A 22,271-nucleotide genomic window follows, 5' to 3' on the forward strand; every position below is an offset into this window, starting at 1 on the left:
ATAATTCAGGTTCGACAATCGCAGCTAGTAGATCGCTGAGTACGATTGTTTTCTCTTTTTTTTTGGAAAAATTCATTAGTTCCAACGTGATAGGCGTGGTTTTTCTTCCCGTGCATACGTTGCTTGTTCATGGTCCGCCAAACCAGAGGGTATTATTAAACGATAAGACGAATAAAGGCAAATAAATCAGCGAGCAATTTACATATCAGCCTCTCGATCGCGATTTCCAACTTTTAAATCGGAAAGGAGCTTCCCACTTCTTCGTATCGAAGCTCGGTTCATACACGTGCGTAATCGCCCGTTCATACTTAATATTTTAATTATTACATACCGTTCATGAATTAAAGATCACGCGTTATGGATAAACCTCCGCGCTTCCTTCTCGTTTAAACATTTCAAATTCTACTGAAGAAGCCGATATGTAAATCGCTCACGGATTTATCTGAATTTATTAATCCCATCGTGTACCAATACCCTTCGTTCCGCCAGAGAATCCATACACCGATATATTCGTTACCATCAATTATACACATTTGAATATAATCGTTCGAAAACGAATAAATCCATCGAAGAAACGTAGTCGCAAGAGAAAATACGAGAAATTTCAGGTTTCTAATGCAAGATAGAAATCTACAGTTCCACGCTGTTATCGTTGCATCATTTTTCGCACACTTACAATTACGCGAACAATTTTCCTCCACGTCCATTGTTATCCGTACAATGAAAGTAACCGCTGGAACGCATTTATTGACCCACGAATACGCGCCACCCTCGAAGGGTGGTGGCCAAGGAAGGAAGGGTGATACTGGAGAACCTCGACGTCCGCTGGTCGTTCGCGGACGATCGTCAGGGGACGAGTGTCCCACGCGTTCCGTTTCCGAGGCCGTTGCGTAAGAGCTGGCGACACGCGGACAGCCGTATCGGGACGCAGCCCGATTCCCGGACGAGGCCCCTAACCCTCCGGTCACTCGGATGCGTTTTCTGTATTCGTCGGAGGCGCTCCAGCCTCGTCTGGGTTACGAAATGCAGGAGGCGTACAACGCGAATGCGGTAATCGCATTCCCCTCGCCGATTCGTGCTGAAAACTCCTCTCTTTCGGGGAACATGCCCGTTCTTCGAGCCGCACGATCTACGGGGTGGTCGAAACGTCGACTGGGAGCGGAATCGGTCGCAACCGGGTTGCGTTCCCAGAATTTATGGCCGCGTATTTGCCCACTTTTTGGAATACTCTTTTCTCGTGAAATTTGGGCGAATTTTTAAGAGGGAATTTAGGGTGACTCGAAGGAGATTTAAAGCAAAAATAATTCGTCGAATGTTCGAAACAAAGCGCGGCATTGATTCCCTCGAACAGCTGGAGCCGATCCGCCAACCCTGGTTCCCAGCGCGTCACAGTGTACGTTATGCGCGCGGGCTCGAAATTAACTATCTGCCGCGAGCAGAGGTCAACGCAGGACCACACAGTCGCGATCGTAACTCAGACCTATTATATTTCGCAGTTCGCAGCGCTACCCGTCTCTTTTTTCCGCCAGTTATTCCGCTTCCTCTTCTTCCATCCTCGCAACCCTTCTGTGTCTCTCTGTCTTCAGCCCTCCGTTCCCAGGCTGTTGCTAGTTCGCATCACGGACGAGATCGACTTCATATCTCATCTCCTGGCAAGCATTTATGTCTTCGTTGTTATATCTCTTTGTATCTCAATATCTCTACTCTTAACTTTCGCCACGAAGTCGGTGTTGCTTCTTAAAATTTCTCTGATCGCGATGCGTGGACGACTCGACACCCCTCTGTTTCATAATATCCATGAACAACGATGAAAATACGACGGACAATGAAAGACAGGAACCACCATCCATATTCTCGTCCTCTATACTCGCGATCCTCTTCCAACAGACAATCATCCTACCTCTCGACCCATTAAGGTCACGCGAACCAACCAACGAACCTTCACTCCACCCTCGAAGCGTCCTGAAACGATCGACGATCGGATCACTTGCACGGCGACAGAACACACCGGATACACCTTCTTCCCTCGAAGGAGGAGGAGGACATCGATACGGGCGCAGTTCACCTGGTACCATAATGGCGCGCGTGCAGAGGGAGCGTGGAACAGAGACGCGTATAGAGAGGCGGCGACTTCGGTCCGTTTAAAAGAGGATACTCGTCCACGGCGATCCCTATCTATGTAGGAAGTCATCCACTCGCGTCCCTCTCCTTCCACCCTCCCTCGTTGCGTCTTTGCGTAAAGGAGATCCGATCTCGCGGCGCGTTGCGTCAGGCAATACAGCGCTGGAAGACCAGCTAAATGCGTATTGTCGTGCCGTTGACTTGTTGGTTTCGCGCGAGGCCCGAGCGACGGAAGCTGAGGCTGCACGGGCTCGTCAACGGGAAACAGGCCTTCCGCCCGGGACACGTCGTCCACCGGTTCGCGCTGGAGAAGGACGCGCGGATGCGCGCATACGCCTGCTGGTTTCTTAACGCGCCTCCCCCGTGCTCGATCGTGACATCTCTTCGGGTGTTTTCCAAGCGTTCATCGGGGCTGCTATATAGGAATGATCGATGGGAGTGACAGCGATGACCTCGCGGTGGTTGCGCGTGGGTTCGATGTTTGCTAGCTTCGTGGAGTTATTCGGCGTGTCGTTTCAAATCGCGATCACTCTTCGTGTCGTACGCTATATGTGCGAAGCAATCGTTGTCGAAGTAACATCGAGTGGATGGTGTCTAGAATTTATTGCCCGTTATCCATTAGTCTCATATGATTCGTCGTTAAATTGAAATTCGTGGAAGCTGTCGTAGTTGTTGAAGAGGAGCGCGAAATGATAGCAGGACGCGATTTACGGTACGAGCAGAACGGAAAAGCTTGGAAGTTGGTCCCCCGTTGGAAAGTTCGAGGCCGCTAAACGAAGTTCCGCTTGGCTCGCATACGCACGACCGGAAGACCTCTGTCTCGCGGCGGCGCGGCGGCTTTGGTATCCGTGCGCGGCGCGAGTGGGTGACCAAGGGCCCACGGATCCGAGGCTGCAGGCAGAAAAGGAGGAAAAAGTAACGCGCGCGCCGCGCGGCACATTGTTCATTCAGGAGGCGAGCGCCGCGGCCATAAGTCATAGATTAGATTCAGATCGCTTTGAGCCATTGTATGCGTATCGTCGCGCGGAGACAATGCCCCAGTGAATCAAGCCTACGATCGGGACGTAGCCCTCGGGGGAATCCCTGTACGCTGCCAGTGGCCAGCTCGGGGGTTCGCAAGTAATTGTCCGCCAGCAGGACGAAACCTTTGAAAGAGACGGCAAGGAATTCCAGCGCCAGCGTCTATCTTGGTGCCGATCCTATTGGCCCTTGCCCACCGAACGGGCAAACTTCCACCACGGGGGATGTCGTTCTTTTCGCGCGGAAATTTTCTTCATTTCGTACCCCTACGTCACTTGTCTCGCGTACTTATCTCTGTGATTAAAGTTAATCCTTTAGTCGCGCCAGATTTGGGACTTCTTAAAGGATCAACGTTGGTCGCTTCGTAGATGCTGCGAGAATTATTCTCGAATTAGTCTCGTAGGATTTTTCATGAGAATCTCTGTCTTTCTCGAGGTTGCAGGGCGATAAAAATGAGGTTGAGATCTACAACGAATTCGCTTTTGTAAGTAAATTCCGCGACATTTTTCGCGGCAACATTGTTCCATACGAAGTTCCATTTTATACCCTTGAAAGAATTCACAATGCCCCGAGGTGCGCGTAACTTCATCTCGAAGTATTTCCATTTCAGTGAACGGCATAAAGACGTACTTTTGATCCCTCGACAAAGGTGAGCTGTACGTGATACAAATATTTCCTCTTACCTCGAAACACCGACCTTTTACCTTTGTGTTCTACAATGCACTTTCTTGAGACGCAACGGGAGAAGAAATTCAGCAAAATGCTACAAAGGAGCTTCTTGTTTGAAAAGTTTCTCTTCTTCGCTCTCCGCTCGGAATAACAGCGACATTGGAATTGTTTCGCGTTTGTTAAAGCGTGTCCTTGAAAAGTCGCGCATCTGGCGACTCTTCGAATTTAATTATCACAAATAATTACATTGTCTCGTTAATAATATCATGGAAGAGGGAAACTAAGCAACTTTTAATAAATAAGCGTCTCTGATAATCTTTGTATCTAAAGTTTCAAACGTACAGAGATTTTTTATAAAAAGCACGGCAACCATCGAGATGAACGCAATTAATCGCTGTACCAATGACGTCACGTCGAACGTCACCGAGTTCAACGGACAAACAAGACATTGACGTAACCCATCGGAATGTAGCGATTTGAGGAACGCGTGTTTCGTTTCTTCAATGAATTCCGAGCCGGCCCTGAATTAATTTCTAACAATTTAGCCATGCGATCACGCCTGCGTTAAAATCCGTGAGCGTTGCTTAAACGCGTTTCTAGGAACGTGACGCGTGTTTGCCTCGAACGGAAGTGAAGAATCTGCGCTCCCTTTGGCGTCTGATGAGGAAGGATGACCGCAGCCGGCGAGCGGATGCGGAATTTTCGAGGACCGGTTGCGGCAATTTGCCACGCTATATGATGTACCTAAAATAAACAAGAGAAAAGGTAATACGTGCGCATTAGTCTAACTGAGGATGTGAGCCGCAAATTTCGCTGTCAAATCTCCACGACGGTGGTTAAAATTTATAACATGATTTCTTGCAAGCGACGTCGCTTCATAATATCACTAATGCTGAAAATTTCAAGAAACCACCTTGCAATTCTTACAATTTTCCCTACGAAATCGCATCGACCAGCTGATTCCAGCTTCTTCTGCCATTATTTTCCTTTCGCAGCTATCTTGTATCAATTTGCGATAAGAAAGAGAGCTCGAAAGAAGGCAGATTAAAAAGATCGATGATAATACTACTCGTATACTGTTAAAATAATAATTTTATACTTCCAACTAGCCTTGAACCTTCTCCTAATTTGCATTATTGTCACCCGTCGTTCGAGACACCCGCTCGATTCCTATATACGGGTCGTCGCGATTCCTCGCGATACGGCGCCGCCAGTCTCGACGCGATAACCAAAGGCGAAACGAGCCGGAGACAGAAAAAGAAAAGGAAAAACGGGAGGGAAAAGAAAGGGAAATAAAAGAAAAGAACGTGGCGGAGTCGAGAGAGAGGCGGGGGAGGAACGATTGAAGCAGGTGCTCGCGATTCCCATGGCCCTGGCAGACGATTACGGCCGATTACCGCCTACACGTACGGGAACGACGCCCGCGTTCGACGATCGATCACGTAAGCGGCCGGCTCGTGTCCCGCATACCAATGGGCATTATTTATTTATATTGACCAGCTGGCCAATTCGTTCACACGTGATGGAATTGCTCGCGCGACTCGGCGAACGCCTGACCGGACTTACTGACTACCCTTATTATTAGAGCGGTTTCACACCAGCGGTTTCCAAGCGACGACACACGCGTCGTGGCTCGTCGAGGGTGGCTGCTCAAGTTTCGAGCAATTTGCCTCGAGTTTTCATCTTGCTATTGCTCTACTACGATCGAAAGGATCGAGGACGAAGAGATTTGCATTGGACGCTCGCGAAAAGGATTATAGCGACTTCTACCCTTATTATTAGAGCGGTTTCACACTAGCGGTTTTCAAGCGACGATAGTCGCGACGTGGCTCGTCGAGGGTGAATGCTCAAGTTTCGAGCAGCTTGCCTCGAGTTTTCATCTTGTTATTCCTCTACCGCGATCGAAAGGGTCGAAGACGAAGAGATTTGCATTGGACGCTCGCGAAAAGGATTATGTCGACTTCATTCCCCGTTACTACGTAGGGATTGTTAAGCTAACTCATCTTTCAATAATTCATGGATCGAGTTATTTATTTTCTAAGATCTAACTCAATAAATCGGCTTAAGCACAGATTAAATTCTTCGATACTGAAATTGAAGAAAACTGGTAACGAATGAATTGTTACTAAGAATCGTCTAGAGAAGTTATATCGATAATGAAATTGATGGCAAAGATGGTATAATGGAATAAAAGTCAGTTGAAAGTCGTCGGTGTGAAACCGCTCTAACTGCAGGCACTGGTCGATCCGCCTCGACAATGGTGTGTCTCTTCACCGAAGAGGGTTCCCGCCGACAGAGCAGCCGCGACTATTTAACGCCGCTTTACCCGTTCGTTCATTCAGCGAGCGGTGCCCGCGCGGATGCAGCTACTTTACATCCATCGAAACGCGCGCGCGAACGGATTCCGGTGTATGCGGTGTGTTTTACATCGCTTAGCGGCCGCGTTACGGTCGGTAGACGCGTTTAATGGCTGTATCGAGCGTACACGCGCTGGCTGGGGCGCCTCGACGATGTCCGCTTTGCTATCGCGTTCAGTATCCCTCCGAAATGGCCGAAATAATGGGTCGAGTCGTCTGTTCTTCGAGATGCCGGTGGTTCGTTTCGAATGGGAATTTCTTGTCAAGAAAATGCGTCTGCTGGGGTGAATGTAAATAGAGGGGAAAGCAGAGGTAGCCTGAAGCTCTAGTTTGGTTCAACGATTCGTTTGAAAACAATATAAATCGTGTGAATTGCAAGTTACTCGGGTACTTTCAATTTGATGGTAGATGCGATGTTGCGCGACGTGATACAGTGCAATGCAATGCTTGGCAAATTGCAAACTGTTTCATTTAGCAATAAAGAATTTTATAATAAGGAGGCTTATACATTTTGGGTCCATTATCTACGTAGAGAATTCTGTATCATTTTCGAAAGTGTTTGATTTACGAATAGTCACGATTACTTCTGATCAACTAACGTTATATTCCACGGTGGAGGTACCAGGATGGTTGGGATACTTCCACCATTACTAGGATACATTTTATTCAGCCGGGATACCTCGTAAAGTGCTCGATAATCCCCAGATTATTCTGAATGAAAAATCTCGTATTCACCGTAGGTAATAGTTCACTACGTCCTTAGAATAAATGCTGGCCGAGGTATTCCGTGAAGTATCTAATGGACTCCACCAAATCGATTCGAACGCCACGAAACGGCTTTGTTCGCCAGTGTTCACCAAATTCTTGAACCCTCCTCCTTTCTGAACAGAATACCTACGATTATAAACCGTACAACCCTCCTCCCAAAGAATACAATACACCGCCGCTAAAACAAACTGTAATACATTTCACAAGCTTGAAATTGAACGGTTACTTCCTGCATATATCCTACGCAGTGACCCTCTCTGGGGTCAAACTCGAATAAACCCCGTAATAAACCGCGCTAGAATATTCCCAGCCCGTTTTCGCGAACAGTATTACAGCTAAACCCAATCTACTATCACCTAACACCTCTCTTCCTCGTCTATCTACCCGACAATCGAACTTTCACCGCGCCTCCGGACTCGCGCATAAATTGAAGAAAAACTCGCGCGTCCCACAGCGCCGCCCCGACCTCCGCGACACCCGCCGTCAGAGGAGGATCTCGGCTCGATCCGCGCGCGGTCTCACGCGCGTCTCGCGGCCAGCACCCGGCTCGCATCACGGCTATACAGTTACGAAGGCATAAATTTGTCGCGGGATTACAGTATATCAGCCAGAGCCGTTCAACTTATCAATGATCCCGGCTAATGGCGCGTTCGTTAGACGCGCATGCCGGGTGACGCGCCCTCGCGCGCGCACGCGAGCCTGGAAACCGATCGAGGAGCCAGAGAGGATCGTCGCGATCATCGGCACGACCCGCGCAGCTATTATCGCCGGCTCGAATCGGCTTTATCGGCGAGGATCGACGATCCGCGGACACTCATCCTCCGCCGGACGCGTAATCCACCCGTACGAGCGACGAGGCCGATTCGAGACGCCAGTTACACGCGTTATCCAGCGCTCGCGTTACGCGAGCGGAACCGGGCGTCACGCGAGTCGATCGGTTTACGGTTCCGCGTCCACGAATGGTTCTTGGGAACAACGGTTCTAGCCTGCCAGGCTCGAAACGCGTTATCTACCGGCGTTAGAGAGTATCAGGACATTTAAGGGTACTTCGGGTAATTGGATGAAGTTCGTTGGCGTTTTGTTAGAGCTCTTGAACCATGGAGTATTCAAGGGATTCGAGTATCTGAGCTTGTTTTACACGGCACGTTTGTAGATAACCTACTTTATTATAGCTGATCGTGATCGTGGATTTATGACGCCATATTGGAGTAAAGTTAGGAGGAGGAAAAGACGTTCGTCGCACCCCCTCAAGTGAACACGCACGCGTTCGTATATCTGACACGAGGGAAGTGACGAGGATATTAAAATCGAAAGGGACTTGAACTTTTGCACTTCTCGCAACTACTTTCTCGTCCGATGGTATGCTGAGAAGCGTGAATTAACGCGTCGACGTCGGACGAAAAGCGCGGGATTATTGGCATAACGGCCACGTAGCGTCCAGCGGATTTACGGTTTCGGGTGATCGTGGAACCGATCGAGGGGTGCGGGGGGGATCGCATTTTCCCGTATTCCCATGCACTCGGCTACCGAGCCACGGCTGGTATCCCTGGACAATGGCATACGCGACGAGCAGCACGGAAATTTGTCGCGTTCCTTCTCACCATCCCCCGTCCCCCTTGGCCGGTGGTTCGTCTTCTCGCACGTCCACCAAGTTTGCGGCGTGGCGCCAATAGAATCGAGAGAACGCACGAGCGTCGTTCTCACGAGGCGTGCATGCGTGCGTGCCTGCGTAAGCCTGCGTGAGCGTCTCTCGCGAGCCTCCTCCACCCGTTGGAGGTGGAAGGAAGGAGACCACTGCTAGCGATCCTCGCACCGTTCCGTTCCTCGATCCTCTTCGATGTCTACGTGCCAGTCGAACGAAAGTTCAAATTTCAGTGGTTTCTGGAGGGAATTTCGGAGGCTCGTTTGCTTTCGAACGAAATGGAGCAACGCTCGAGTTCGTCTTCTTTCTGTTTGGTACCAAAGATATCTTAATAAACGATGTGAACAGTCTTTTATGAAGTATGGAAATAAGGAATGAAGCACGTTCACGATTGAGGCGCGCTTGTTTAAAATGTACTTTAAATTATGGGTGTAGAAGTGCCGTATCTGTTTCATTTTTATTTTAGTGGGCTTAAGAGTGTAAAGTATATTTTCAAGTAGTTTAGCTTTGATCAATGTTCGAGGAACGAACGTTTCATTGTCAAATGAAACTCGTATTCAAGCTTCCCGATCGCCTTGAATCCTCTCAGCCGATCAATTAACGCTTAGCCCGCGGGATCGTGATTTAAAACGCGATACCGTCCCCCACGGTTTTCCACAAACGCTTCCTAACGCGCCTGCCTCGACATCTCCGAACAAACGGATCACAGACAGGCTGGCCGTGTACAATTTACAGTCGTAGGAAACGTTTTAGAGATAATTCACGCTTCGTTGGCATAATCCCTGCGCTGTCGATCGTTTGTTATTCGAGGCAGAAATTCCAATTCGTGACGGTTGCGAAGTCACGACGAAGTCAGGTGGCTCGTCTGACTTCGGCGTTGCTTCAACTTCAATTGGTATTCAGCGACGTGCACACAGCCACGGAAGAAATTGGCCTTCGACGTCTTCTCGTCGACGAGCCGAGGCGTTTGTTTCGAGTGGCTTCGCTCTTCTCCTTTTTCCTCTCCTCCCGTTCCTGCCGCCGCCCCTCCCCTCTCCCCCGTCCGTCTTTTTTTCTTCCTACTCCTCTTAATTTTTCTGCCGTTTAACGATTCCCGCGACACCACCGGTGCTCAATGGCCCCTCGAAACCCCCGTTCGATTCACGGCTGAGCCCATGGAAATGTCCTCGCGTACGGAGGACCACCTACGGGCACCTTTTCTTATTAATGTTAATAGATGTTTCGTCCTCGACTGGCTAAACTCGCCGGGGTTAACGGTACCGTAACCGCTGTGAGAGAATGGCGGCCTTGTAGATGGCCCGGAAGATGCTCGTTCGTGAACAGAAACTGCATGTTCAAGGATACTTATGATGCTATAACTTATGCGAATCCGCGGCGCTGAGGGAGCGCGCGCGCGCGTGCACGCGACCGATATTCTCGAGGATGTGTGTTACATGGGAATGGGACGGCGGACTTTTTTTTTTTTTAGATAAAACAGAACGTTCCACGGTGAAATAATGAGGAAAGATTGGATTCCAGATAACGATATGTTTATGGTCGATGTTGTTTTTCTGGTAGATCTCGCGATTCCTAGACTGTAGCAGTGTACGTGTTACGCGTTGTTTAGATCGAGATGTAAAACGGAAGAAAAAGTTTAATTAATTTCCCTGGAAATTAATTGAGTATTTGTGACGAGAGTCAGGGACACTGGCAGACATTGATCTAGCGTGTGTTGATTCTAAATTTGGTTTCATGTATTTCTAGTTGTAAGAATGTTATTCAAGTTCGTACAGTCGGAGAAAGATATACGACTTGTCCATAGATTATGGTCGTTTAATTTTCGAAACTACAGAGACTGTGCGAACGTACGAATACAAACGTCCTAATTCACACACTCGCCGCTGTACACTCACGTGCTGTCCATCCGCTAAACATTCCACTCGCGTCTTAGAGGCTATCTATTCGAATCAAATGCGCCAATTAACTCCCCACTCCGAGCATTTTCAAAACATACCTCCTCCTGCTAATCAACCTACAATTCACCGTCCAAAAGTGTACACTCATTCGTTTATCGAAACTACTCTAGGCGTGCTTAGATTTCCTTTTTCTACGCGTACCTTTCTCGTGATTAATAAACAAATCAGTGGTTACTCACGCCGCTTATCACTAACGAAAATATACCGAACATATGGTAAATGGTATCGCCATAAATTATCGCAAAAATAATGTGCATTTAAAATATACAGCTGTCGCCAATATACCTTCTGCAGCCACTTTCGTGGCATCGTAACCGCAATATCGATTCATCCGTCTCAAGAACAATCATCCCACATAACAACCCCCGTCGTTCCCCGCTGCAACGCCCTCGACATCGCATTTAACGCGGCGAGATATAAACCAGAGTCGATTACCTTGTCGAGGGTGACATCCCCCATTTCCGTCTCAGATAAGATCCTCCTCGAAGATGAATCACGAGACGACGGGACGAGGGTGTGTTAAGATTCAATTTAACAGCCGTGAGAGGCTGGTCCGCCGTATCGTAAACTGTGACGCGGACGAAATGGATATTCGTACCCTCCAGCGGTGAGATTTTTTCCCACGCGCCACATCAGATCGATTCGATCCCTTCAAGGTCGTTCAACGTCCTCGCGAGGGGTCGCCAGTGGCCTTGATAACGTCAGGGGCGAACCGTCTCGAAGGGTCGTCCCTCCAACTCCTCGCCAGCCTCCTTTTTAACCGATTCACCCCTGGCGCATCGAGAGGGAAAGCCTTGGGGGTTGCTCGGCGAAATTATTGTAGGCGCGACTTAACGGCGCGTAAACGGCTCGGTTACGAGACGCAAACATGATCACACATCGCTGATTTATCGGGGTGGAATCGAGTTGTTTGCGTATCCGTCTTTGTGGAACATCGGGGCTAGTGGAGGGTTCTGGAGATTGGACGTTGCCTGTAGGATTCCGGGATGATTCGCTCGAGATTCTTTCCTTTGTTCGTTTTCCATCGATAATCTCGACGAGAGGGAATAATCGTAGGAATATTTCGAAATACACGAAGCTTTCTTTCCTGATGTTCCACCCTTGGGATGGTAACACGGTCTCGCAATCTACGAACAACATACACCATCGTGCAGGAAAGTAAGACTATGCAATTTTTGTTTAAATCATCCAAAAATGTATCTGCCGAAAAATAAGTCGCCCTATATTATCAAACGAGAATTTCCATAATGTAAATTAGTGGCACATCGAATATTCCGAGTACCACAGGCACGCAACCATCGTTTCGCGTCCTTCCACCCTGCATTACCGCCCCTGGGACCCCCAAGGAAATTAGCGTCCGTCCGTACAAAATTTCTGCCCCCCCCCCCCCCTGTATGTTACCCAGGACCAAAACTCCCCATTAATTTCCCCTGTCCAAAGTCCAATCAACCCTGCCCCTCGTGGCCATCAACAATTCAGATCGCTCTTGCTTACCAAGAAACCCCGAACGCCGTGGCAATTAGAGCCGCTTAAACAGCCGTGCATTACGATCATCTACTGCGGGGCAGTGATCGATGCGTCCGATTGACGGTCATCACGCGGCCCGTGCCCGTCAATCATGCAAATGGGACACCGGGAACAGGCTGAGGGAGCAGGTTCGCGTCGTCGCGGCTAGGAACCACGAGGGAAACGGAGGAAGGAAACGACTGCGAGGTCTTCTCGCGTAGCCAAGCGCGTGTCACGACCTGTGGCCAGCTTTTCCATCGACGGTGGAGGCTCTCGCGTCTGGTTCCATCGGGGGTTCCGGTGGCGAACGGGCGCGCTCGGCTGGTAACGCGCCGCGGGAGGAGTTCCATCGCGTTGCTCCGTTCCACGTCGCGGTTTTTCGAGCCGCGTTACGAGGAGAGAGAAAGGTGGTCGCGACAGGGTGGGAGCGGGACAGAGAGAAGGAGACGGCGAGGAGACTCTCCGGTGGAGAGGAAAAAATCAATGGGAATAACGGTGACACGTATGGGTCAGTGCGTTTGTAACCTTTGGGCCTGTTCGTCGGTCAGACTCGAGGGGTGAAGGTAGAAGGGGAAGTGGAGTGAGTAAGAGGAGAGAGAGCGAGAGAAAGAGAGAGAGATGGAGGGAGTCGAACGCGAAACGGTAAACGCGGCGAGAGTAGGATGTTTCCCTTTGACGTAATTCCATTCGACATTCTCGCGCGGTGATACCAAGCAACGCGAGGCACCTATGCCGCGCGCGGGTCAAAGACCTCCGTCATGCCGGGAAAAATCACCGAGCCGGGGCTATTTTCGTGCCATTATTCGATTAATTGCCGGCGACCAGCCGGGGACTAGCCGCGAGCTGCTTGCAAACGGCGTTCGTCTCTGGATCCTGAGGAACGCGATCGATACATCGCGCATTGGACGCATCGTCGCAGAAATTCATTGAAATATATCCTAAATTTTCCAACACTCGCAAAAATTAAATATAAATTGACAAGTACGCATGCGTTATTAAAGAGGTAGAAGATAAACGAAGAGAACAAACTATCCAAGAAACAGTACCTAAAAATGATGAAAAAGTGGAAGTTTCCGTTCGCCACGTTTTGTCGATCGCAGCGCGTTTCGCAGAGATACGGGCGAGCTCGAAATTCGGTGTTCCTCGAAGACCGCTCGCGACGCTCGCACGCTCGTAATTCCTCCGTAAGAAGCCTTCAATCTTCCGGATAAAGAGCGTGGCGAGATCGCCACGTTGCGGCCGTAGAGCAGAGCGAAACGAAGGGAGCCTCGGGTAGATCGTGACCAAACTTCGATCCGCGTTCCCCGCGACGACGAGTTCTCGCCCGAATCGATCGATCCGCCGGTCGTTCATTCTCCGCGATTCCACCTTTCATTAAGTATGTGCAGCCGGTATACGTTATGCGATCGCACGAAAGACGTCGGGCGATAGAGACGGGTTACAGATCGAGAGAAGGACAGCCACCCCGGTGACATCAATGTTTCGTGGGACATCGGTTCGACACACCGTTCACCTCGTTTCGCGAATTCGCTCGCCGATCACGATCGTCGACACGTCTCTCTCTCCGTCGAATTATCGAAATACCTCGCACGATCGCCGGCTGGAATGTTAATCCCGCGGTATCTGCCCCGGCCACGGTAATCCCGCTATTTCTGCTCACTCCGTGAAATTTGAATGTTTCTAACCAAAAAAAGTGTCCGTGCACCGGACGTGCCGCGATTCTCCAACTAGGGATGAGAGAGCAGGAAGATGGGAAGCCTGGGATGGGAGCGAAACACGCGCTGGCCGCGGGCCAACGCCCGACACCTCTGATATGATGTAGATCGCGACGCGTTTTATTGCGTCCGCCCGTTTCGTGCCGCTAGACCCGCGTGGGAATTCAACTGAACCTTGTGCTCTGCCTCCTTCCAGAGATAATACGTACGAGCCGTCTTTTCAGTCGCCGATCCATCGAGTTGTATCGGAGAGGCGAGAGCTCCGTACTCGCGATCTTCCGCTACTTTTTGATACACCAACGCGCGCACGACTCTCCTCGATTAACGATCCAACCACCCTCGATCCTGCTGCATACGTCTTCGTTACCAGCGCGAGGCCCAACGATGAATAATTTCGACGACGCGGGCGGATCTCGTTCGTTAGCCGTGGAACGGCTTGCCACTTACCCCAGTAAGGGACGCACGCGACGCGACGCGACGCGGAATAAGTAGAGGCGGTTGATTGCGCCGCTTGTGCGCTCCTCCGGCGCGCGATAGCGAAAGCGACGCAGGGAGCAGTCGGCACCTAAACGGCGACGTCCGAAACGATATCGAGGGAGAGGCGAAAAAGGAACGAGTCCGCGAGCCAGCCCGTTCATTTTTCACGGCGATCCAATTTAACACGGTGCTGGAAGGCCGCGCTCGCGCTGCCGAGGATGCAACCGCGCCGCTTGAACCCCCATCATTACCCGTCGAACCCTGCGCCAGGCTGCTGGAGGTGCATCAATTATTTGGCGAATCGAGGAGGGACCCCCAGTCCCTCTTATCCCCTTTCGTTCCTTCCTCCTCTTCTTCTTCTTCTTCTACTTCTTCTTCTTCTGTTTCCTTTTCTTTTTCCATCCCATTATCCCCTTTTACCTCGCCTCCCCTTCAACCCTTCTTTTTATTATTTCCGTGTGTTTGGCTTCGTTTCGCCTCCCCCTTTCTTTCGTGTCGGCCCGCTCTCGAGCTCTATGTCGAGCAATTGCGGCCATACATCAGGCTCGCGCGATATTCGCCATTATAATGGGGAGGGAGAGGGCGAAAGGGGGTTAACCGCGCGTCAGCCGCTTTCTCGCCTCTTATTGTTCCTTCTTACAGCGTCTTCCGACGTTCCTTCCGCGGAGGCATCGCCTCTTTCGGGGCCCCGTTCCCGCGTCGCAGACGTCGACTCCTCTATTTTCTCCCCGCGGACGGTTAAGGTGGAATGTTTTAATTGCCAGGCGGGGAGAAACGCGGCACGGAGAAAGCGGGGGGATCGGACGTTGCACGGTGCAGCAGCAGGTTTTGCGACTCGAGGTGATTGCAGGCTGCGACGGATTTTCGGGTGGGTCCAGGTGGTTCGCGATGGTGGTTTCGGGTCGCGAACGTGGCGTTTTCAAAAGGCTTCGGACCTTCTTATCGTTTAATAAACGTATCCTGCTCTAGAAACAGAGCCTTCTGCCATAAAATAATCATCGATAACAATGGTAGTTTATTAATCATTTTATCTGTAATTCGAGTAATTCAGGTCTCTTACTGCATCGAGTATTCGAAAAATGCCAACGACCCCGTCCAGGATTTCGTTTCTAAGGCGCGACGAGCAGACGCTCGGCGTGAAATTCAATGAACCTGGGTGATTTCGAGGGTGCTTAGGTTACTCTCGCGCAGGAATGCGCGTTTCGTTGATGCGAGAGTAAACGAGACGAGTTAGAGCGGATCGCGTGCAGCGGCTGCGCGCGTACGAGTGGTAACGCCAGTGCCCCGGAGCGATGGCTGTTCGACACCGTTCAGAATATTTTTACTACCCGCAAGATCGCTCGGGTGCGGTCCAAGTTTTGCGGTAGCAAGGGAGAGATGTCGACCGAGGTGTGCAGGCGACTTCCTTATGAATCCAGGCCTGGGACCAATTTTAAACACATTTTCGTCCCTTTTTTTACGCTCTCTCCCGGGCAGAACGATGTAACGGAGACCCAGAGGGAAGGGTTACGTTGAGAAATTGTACGCGGTGTTGCTGTCTTCCTTTCTTTTCTTTTTTTTTTCTTAATTCCTCGTACATGAGGAGGTATAGCGTTATTGGCAGAGGAAGCCTGGTTTTTGCGGAGTCATCTCAATTTATGGCTATGGGGAAGTATCGCGGTGTTATAGGTTTGCTTCTTTAAGGGTTATATAGGTAAGAACTGTATTTAATTAATTTTTTACTCGACCCGCGGAATTTCTCCGTTTAATGGACTGAAACTTTATGGGGCAATCACTTTTATATACTATTAATTAAATTTCGTTTATATGGACTGTTATTCGCTACGAGTTAACATTTCTTTTCTTATTAATTAGCTTTAGAATATTCAGGTTCTCTGTTGCGTTTCTCTTCTTATTCGATCCTACGTCTCTGGCAAAAACTGATCTGAAAACGATCTAAACATTGGTTCGTTAGTATAGGTGCGAACATTTTTATTCGCGGATTACGATATCCTCTGCCTGGCAGTGAGGCGGAATTCTTCGATATTTAGGCGTGTTCGTCGCATTTATCGATCGTTTAATTGGCGTATACATCGATCTGCCATCGAATACCATCGTGAAAGACTTTTACTATCGTACGTTCGCACTTGCCGCGTGGAATCGCTCGCGCTGGCGCTCGCGACGACGGTGACAGTGGCCGGAGACTTCGATGCCCGCATAGAAGATGACGTCTCGAAGCGCGCGGTACCGCAACGGTCGCGGAACAGCCGTTACGCGAACGCGTGGCAGATGGGATGAATTCCAAGGTCGCTGAAAGCATAACGGATGTACGGGTGAAAATGAAGCGTGTGTACCATTATGCAAAGGAAAATACTCGCGCCAGGTTTGCACACGATCGGCCACGAGCGTGATACGCGAATATAAATTGCAAATGATCGGCTGCCGATTTAATCCGTCCCGATGGATTGTCGAGCCGTGGGTACGTGTAACGGGGGTTGTTTCCGCGGTGAATGCGGCGAACGGTAAACCGACAGGGTGCGTGGGAGACCCGCGCAGGTGAAAACCCGTGGAACTTGGGAAAGTAACCGTCGAGTGAAATGAAAATTGCATGAAACCGCTTCGCTCGTTGCTTTTAGAGTATCCTGTACTCTCTTTTTCGATTATACAACAGAGAGGAGCCCGTCGTGTTCGTTGAAAATTTCCTGAAACGAGACACGGGAATAATAAACGCGCGTTAATTATCAGCGTATCTTGCGCGTTTTCTTCGCGCGACCAATCTGCATATAAAAATATCCAATTCCAACGAACGGGCCATTAGAAAATCTTTCTATGAGGTCATCGTTAATTACATCTCTTCTTTGCCCGTTAGAAAGGTGATTAAGGAGGTTATTAATAATTCATCGGTCGGTCCCCACGTCCTACGGGCGTACAGAAGTGATTGGCGTTCAAGAGGTCGGTAAACATACCTCTGTAAAAGGAGAGGAACGAAAGGGGGCCAATCGAGCCGGCAAAGCCTCGACGTAAGGCGCGGACAACGATTATGCGTTTCAAGGCCGGGGTGTTGTATAACAACGCGCGTTTCACCTCAGCCGATCGCGATATCGACCTCGCCTGGAATCCAGACGCTGCCACGTGGGTCGTACGACTAACGATAAAACGCGCGATCCTTTTCTCCCTCTCGAATCACAATTATTTACCACTTAACCATGGTATCGTATTTTATTACGCTTCCTACGGAATACAATGTAAACCTTCAGCATTATATTTAAAACATGACGAAATTCATTAGATATCCAATTTTATCTGAAGAGGAACAATTGCAATTTTATCAACTTATTAACATCTCCGCTACAGTTAACTGTCGCTACTCAAGGTAATATAAATCTTCAGCGTTATATTTAAAAGCGTCATGAAATTCAAAACACATTTATCCTGTCTGAAAGAGAAATAATTCTAATTCCATCTCTTACCTTTCTTGCAACACGTTACGCGAATAACTGTTACTCCGTTCAGCGTGGCTACATAAATCTTCGATATTATACATATACACGCGCGTCGTGCGCGATTTAAAATATTTCCAGTCCCATCTGAATGGCCAAGGCAGCGGCAGCCGCTCGGAAATTTCGGGCATCCTTCGGGCCGCGTGTCTCCGATCGTCCAGACATCGACCTCGAAACGGGTTAACTGTATAATCAAGCAAAAGAGCCGGCGTCTCGTCCAAGGATTCGCGAGGATGACGACCCCTCTTCTGGTGAACCTCCATTATCGCCGCGATTTCGTGCCAGCCAAGTGTCCCCCTCCTCGCATTCCGATCCCCTCGGACACGTATTTTCTTTTGTTTTTTTTTTCGTTTCTTTTCCTATTCGCTCGCGGACGTTTAATTGCCTCCGCTCGGCTCGACTCCCCGTTCCTCGATCGAATTATATCGTTCGCGTCCCGCGAGAACTCGATTAACGCCAATTAAGGGAGCGCAGAGGTGGGCCACGGATTTCGTGGACGCGTTCCTCGATCGCGTGTCCTACCCTGACCCTCGTCCTTTCGCGATCCTCTGCCGCCTGAGTCCCGCGGAAATTGTCGGGATCGATACGCGTGCTCTTAGCCGAGCGGTTAACTCGCCACGTTCACGTAAAGCTCTTCCGCGATCGAGCGTACGCGGTGATTATAGATCGGAATTGATTGACGCTTTGTCGTCTAACGGGACCCCGAGTCGAGGTTTTTGATGTAATAATAGCGTCCAAGGGGAGATCGTTATGGAGGTCTTTCGAAATTTCGAACAATGGGTTCTTTCTTTCTCGTGGATCTTCATTTCGAGGAAGATTGTGGGAGGCTTCTTTAATAGTTGGATTTAACAGTCAGGTATACCGCGAGAGATAATCGTATTAAGAGCCCTCTAATTGACAGTGTCTTTAAAAAAAGTTGTTCGTCACTCTTATTTCGCAATCAATTTCTTTGTACATCCTAGCGTTTTTTAAACGATCATTCGAATCAGAGTTGCAATTCGAAAAATCTGGATAGAGAATTGGGAAATAGATTGATGCGAGATCGGTCCCGTTCAGAGATTCCTGACTATCGTCCTGGTTCGTTCTTTGTATTTAAAATAGGCGTGTTTCGCGCGAGAAAATGAAAAAAAAGAACGGCGCCGCGTCGTACCGTTCGAGGAGACGGTTTTGTTTCGTGTTCACCGTGGCTCTCTAACGGAGCTCGAATGCATCATTAACCACGAGCAGGATGTTTTGACCTATCGTAACATTTCCGAAACCCGTCCCCGCTAATAGGATATGCTAATTAAGCGGTTCACAATGTTCTTCTGTTTCCACTTAATTCGAAGCTGAATCATCCGGTTGATTTAGGTGTTCCGTTCGTCTCCGTTTCTGAAACGATCGTAACACCTGATGTAACTGGTGTTATTCAACCCGCAGCGTGGGTTCATGGAACTTGAGACGATCGTTGCGGAGTATCATTATTGCAAAATGTACTTTCTTTTATCATTAAACATCTACACGTTATCATTCCATCGAATCCATACCTTCGCGTTGCATTTTTAACATAAACACTCCTATATTACCGCCTGTAATATTTTCACGTAATTCATTTAACGCATGCACGTCCATTAAAAAAAAAAAAAGAGACGAGAAAAGTCCACTCGCGAGCCCGCGTTGAATAAAGATTTACGTTCGTCCAGAAAAAAAAGAGCAGCTTCCCCAAGATGGAACACGACCGCCATTAAATATCGCTCGCCTGCGAAACGAGTGGCTGTCCGACTTTTCGAGCCGAATTTCTGCACCCCCGACCGATGGGCCACCCTCTTCCCTTCCGTTCCAGAGGCCAACTCCGGGACCAGGGATATTATTCCTTCCCAGCAGGATTTCCCGGGCCATTATCGTTTAATGGCCCCGCCGTTAGCGAAATCTATTAACAAGCCGGCCGTTTCGGGAGCGTCCCGCATCAGGCGAACGTCTCAACTTCGTGTTCAGCCCTCAGCTGTCGATATTCTCACGATCGTCGACGCAATGCAAACAGGCTCGTTACGTGCCGCGGCATTTCAGACTTGCCCTCCTCTATCAAGGAAATTAATTGCTCTTTCGTCGAAAATAAGTTGCTCTCTGTCTCTTTCTGTCTCTCTCTGTCGTGTGGCTTGGTCGTTGATTCTTGATTGAAGAAACGATTGGGTGAATTTGCGAGTGTTGGAGTAATAGTCGAGTAATATTTGAAGTGCAAGAAATATTAGATTATTAAGAAAGAACGGTCGAGAGAAATGTTAAGAACGAAGCTTCTCGTAGATTGGTATTGAGTTATCAAAAATCTGCATAATACATTAACGAGCTCTCGAATAAATTGAACAACACTCCCGATTAACTCAGCCATAATCACAATCGCAGCCGAGATCGCGCGTTTATCGCCCATTAACATATTAAAAAATAATAAAGAGTACGGGGCAGCACTTCGGGCCGAGCTAATTTTAACCGAGCGCGCCGCCATTAACGGCAACAAACTCGAACGTTACACCAGGCCGCAGGAATTCTCGTTTTAAACCTGGCGTTTATTTGTCGAAGATTTAGCGCGTCGATTTCTCAGCCGACTGTTCCCTCGAATAACGCAACGATTTCGTCTCCGTGTACCTCATCTTCCACCAGCCAACCCTCTCCCTCCATCTTCCTCTCTTTCACCCTTGCCGCTGGTATCTCGATACACGTAACACGATCGGGAAATATATTATCGAACAAGCTCCCAATTTGTATAATTTGCGGCGGTGGTTGTTAAAATATTGTCTCGAATAAATTTCGCCAAGATCCGTTCTCGCGATTACGGTACCAGCCCATCCTGCACCCCTTTCGCCCGTTACACCGTCCCGACGACTATTTGCACAGGCCCAGCGGGACGCCAAGAGATCATTATACGATGGTTAACGATAGTCATTAACCACTTTCCTGCACGGTGGCGCGTACGTTTCTGGGACGTTGTCTTTGCTCTAATCGAACCGTTCACCCTTGCAAGATCGCGAACCACCATCGCTGGAACGTTCTCCCTTTGGTACTCGCACGATTTTCACTGGTCACCAACCGGGTGAATCGCGTGTCGCGCTGACAGATTTGCCATGGTCGGTTCTCGAAGGAGCGAGTATTTGACGAATGGAATTGGGACTCTGCAATTATGGCGGAAGGTTTTGGGCTCCTCGCGTGATACGTACGACTCACGTACGCACTTCTGTTCGGAGGTACGCCGCGGTTGCAAGCGTTTCGACGATTGCGTGGAGCGAATGGATCTCTTCTTGTGGGAATCTTCTCTGGGAAGAGGTTATTCTTGGAAGAAAAATTTCAAAGGAAGGTTCCTTTGTATCTTCTCTAAAGAATGAACCCTCAAATTTGAACTGAGAATCTTAAAATTTAATAGAAAAAATGTAACTCGTTTATCTCGCAGAATGCTGAGATTATTATATTTCGCAAACTATTTCTGCAAATCCTTGAGACGAGACCAAACAAACCACCCCACAGAGCTATTAAACAAAAATTAGTTCAACCAAATACACGAAATAGCTCGATGAGATACGAATCGTACGTCATCGTTCGATCGAGGAGTCTGTCGAAAAAGCCCGTCGAGCGGCAGCCTGGGACCACCAGCGCCAAGAGAGAACTCTCTCATCGTAAATTCCGCGACGCACACCCTCAGCGCGGTCGACCTCCCGTCGAAATTCTCGGCGACCCCGCCGTGGTGGATGGGCGAGGTGAGGCCCGCTCGTATCGAGAACGATCTCCCGCCCCCATCTCGCGTCCGTCTTGGCCATTCTCCCGCTGCTGGGGCCAATCTCAGCGGGATCGCCAGGATAGGGGATGGGGAGGAACCAGGGGCCACCTAAACGCGTAGGCCCCCGCGTGGGCCGCCCTCCCTCGCCAGGGTTCGATAACCGACGATCTGCGCGCGCGAAATTACCGAAATTGCGGCCCGACCCGGCCGAGTATTTGACCTCCCGTGGCCCGCAGCCGTCCGCAGGGGTGAAGGTGCCTCTCTGGTGGAAGCCGCCATCCGTTCGCCAGCTTCACCGTGGGATACGTTCCCTGCGCTGGAATTAGTGGAGAACGCCCGCGTTCATTAAATCATAACAGAGCCAGCGCGAGCTCTCGTGCGGATCGTTTCATCGCTTTCGTCAGTTCCCGTTTTTTGGAATCTGTTTCCGTTTGTGGCGTATCTTGTTACATCTTGTTTTTTAAAAAGTACGAGCTAATAATAATTTCTTTTTCGATATTGCCCAAGGGAGGGTAGTTCGTTCTCTAAAATCTTACCGCTCGATTCATCGCTTTCATCAGTTCCCGTTCTTTGGAATCTGTCTCCGTTTGTGGTGTATTTTGTTACATCTTATTTTTGAAAAAGTACGAACTGATAATAACTTCTCTTTCAATATTGTCCAAAGGAGGGTAGTTCGTTCTTTAAAAACTCATGAAGCGACGATGCTTCGGTTTGCTACGTAGAAAATGGAAGAGGAAAGAAGGAAGGAAAAGAGAGGAGATAGGTCATCGGGTACTTTCAGGAAACTGCAGGCGGTGCTGTCTCTCTCTAGTGGCGAGTG

Source organism: Xylocopa sonorina, chromosome 8 (assembly GCF_050948175.1).
Source record: "Xylocopa sonorina isolate GNS202 chromosome 8, iyXylSono1_principal, whole genome shotgun sequence".
Taxonomy (NCBI): Eukaryota; Metazoa; Arthropoda; class Insecta; order Hymenoptera; family Apidae; genus Xylocopa; species Xylocopa sonorina.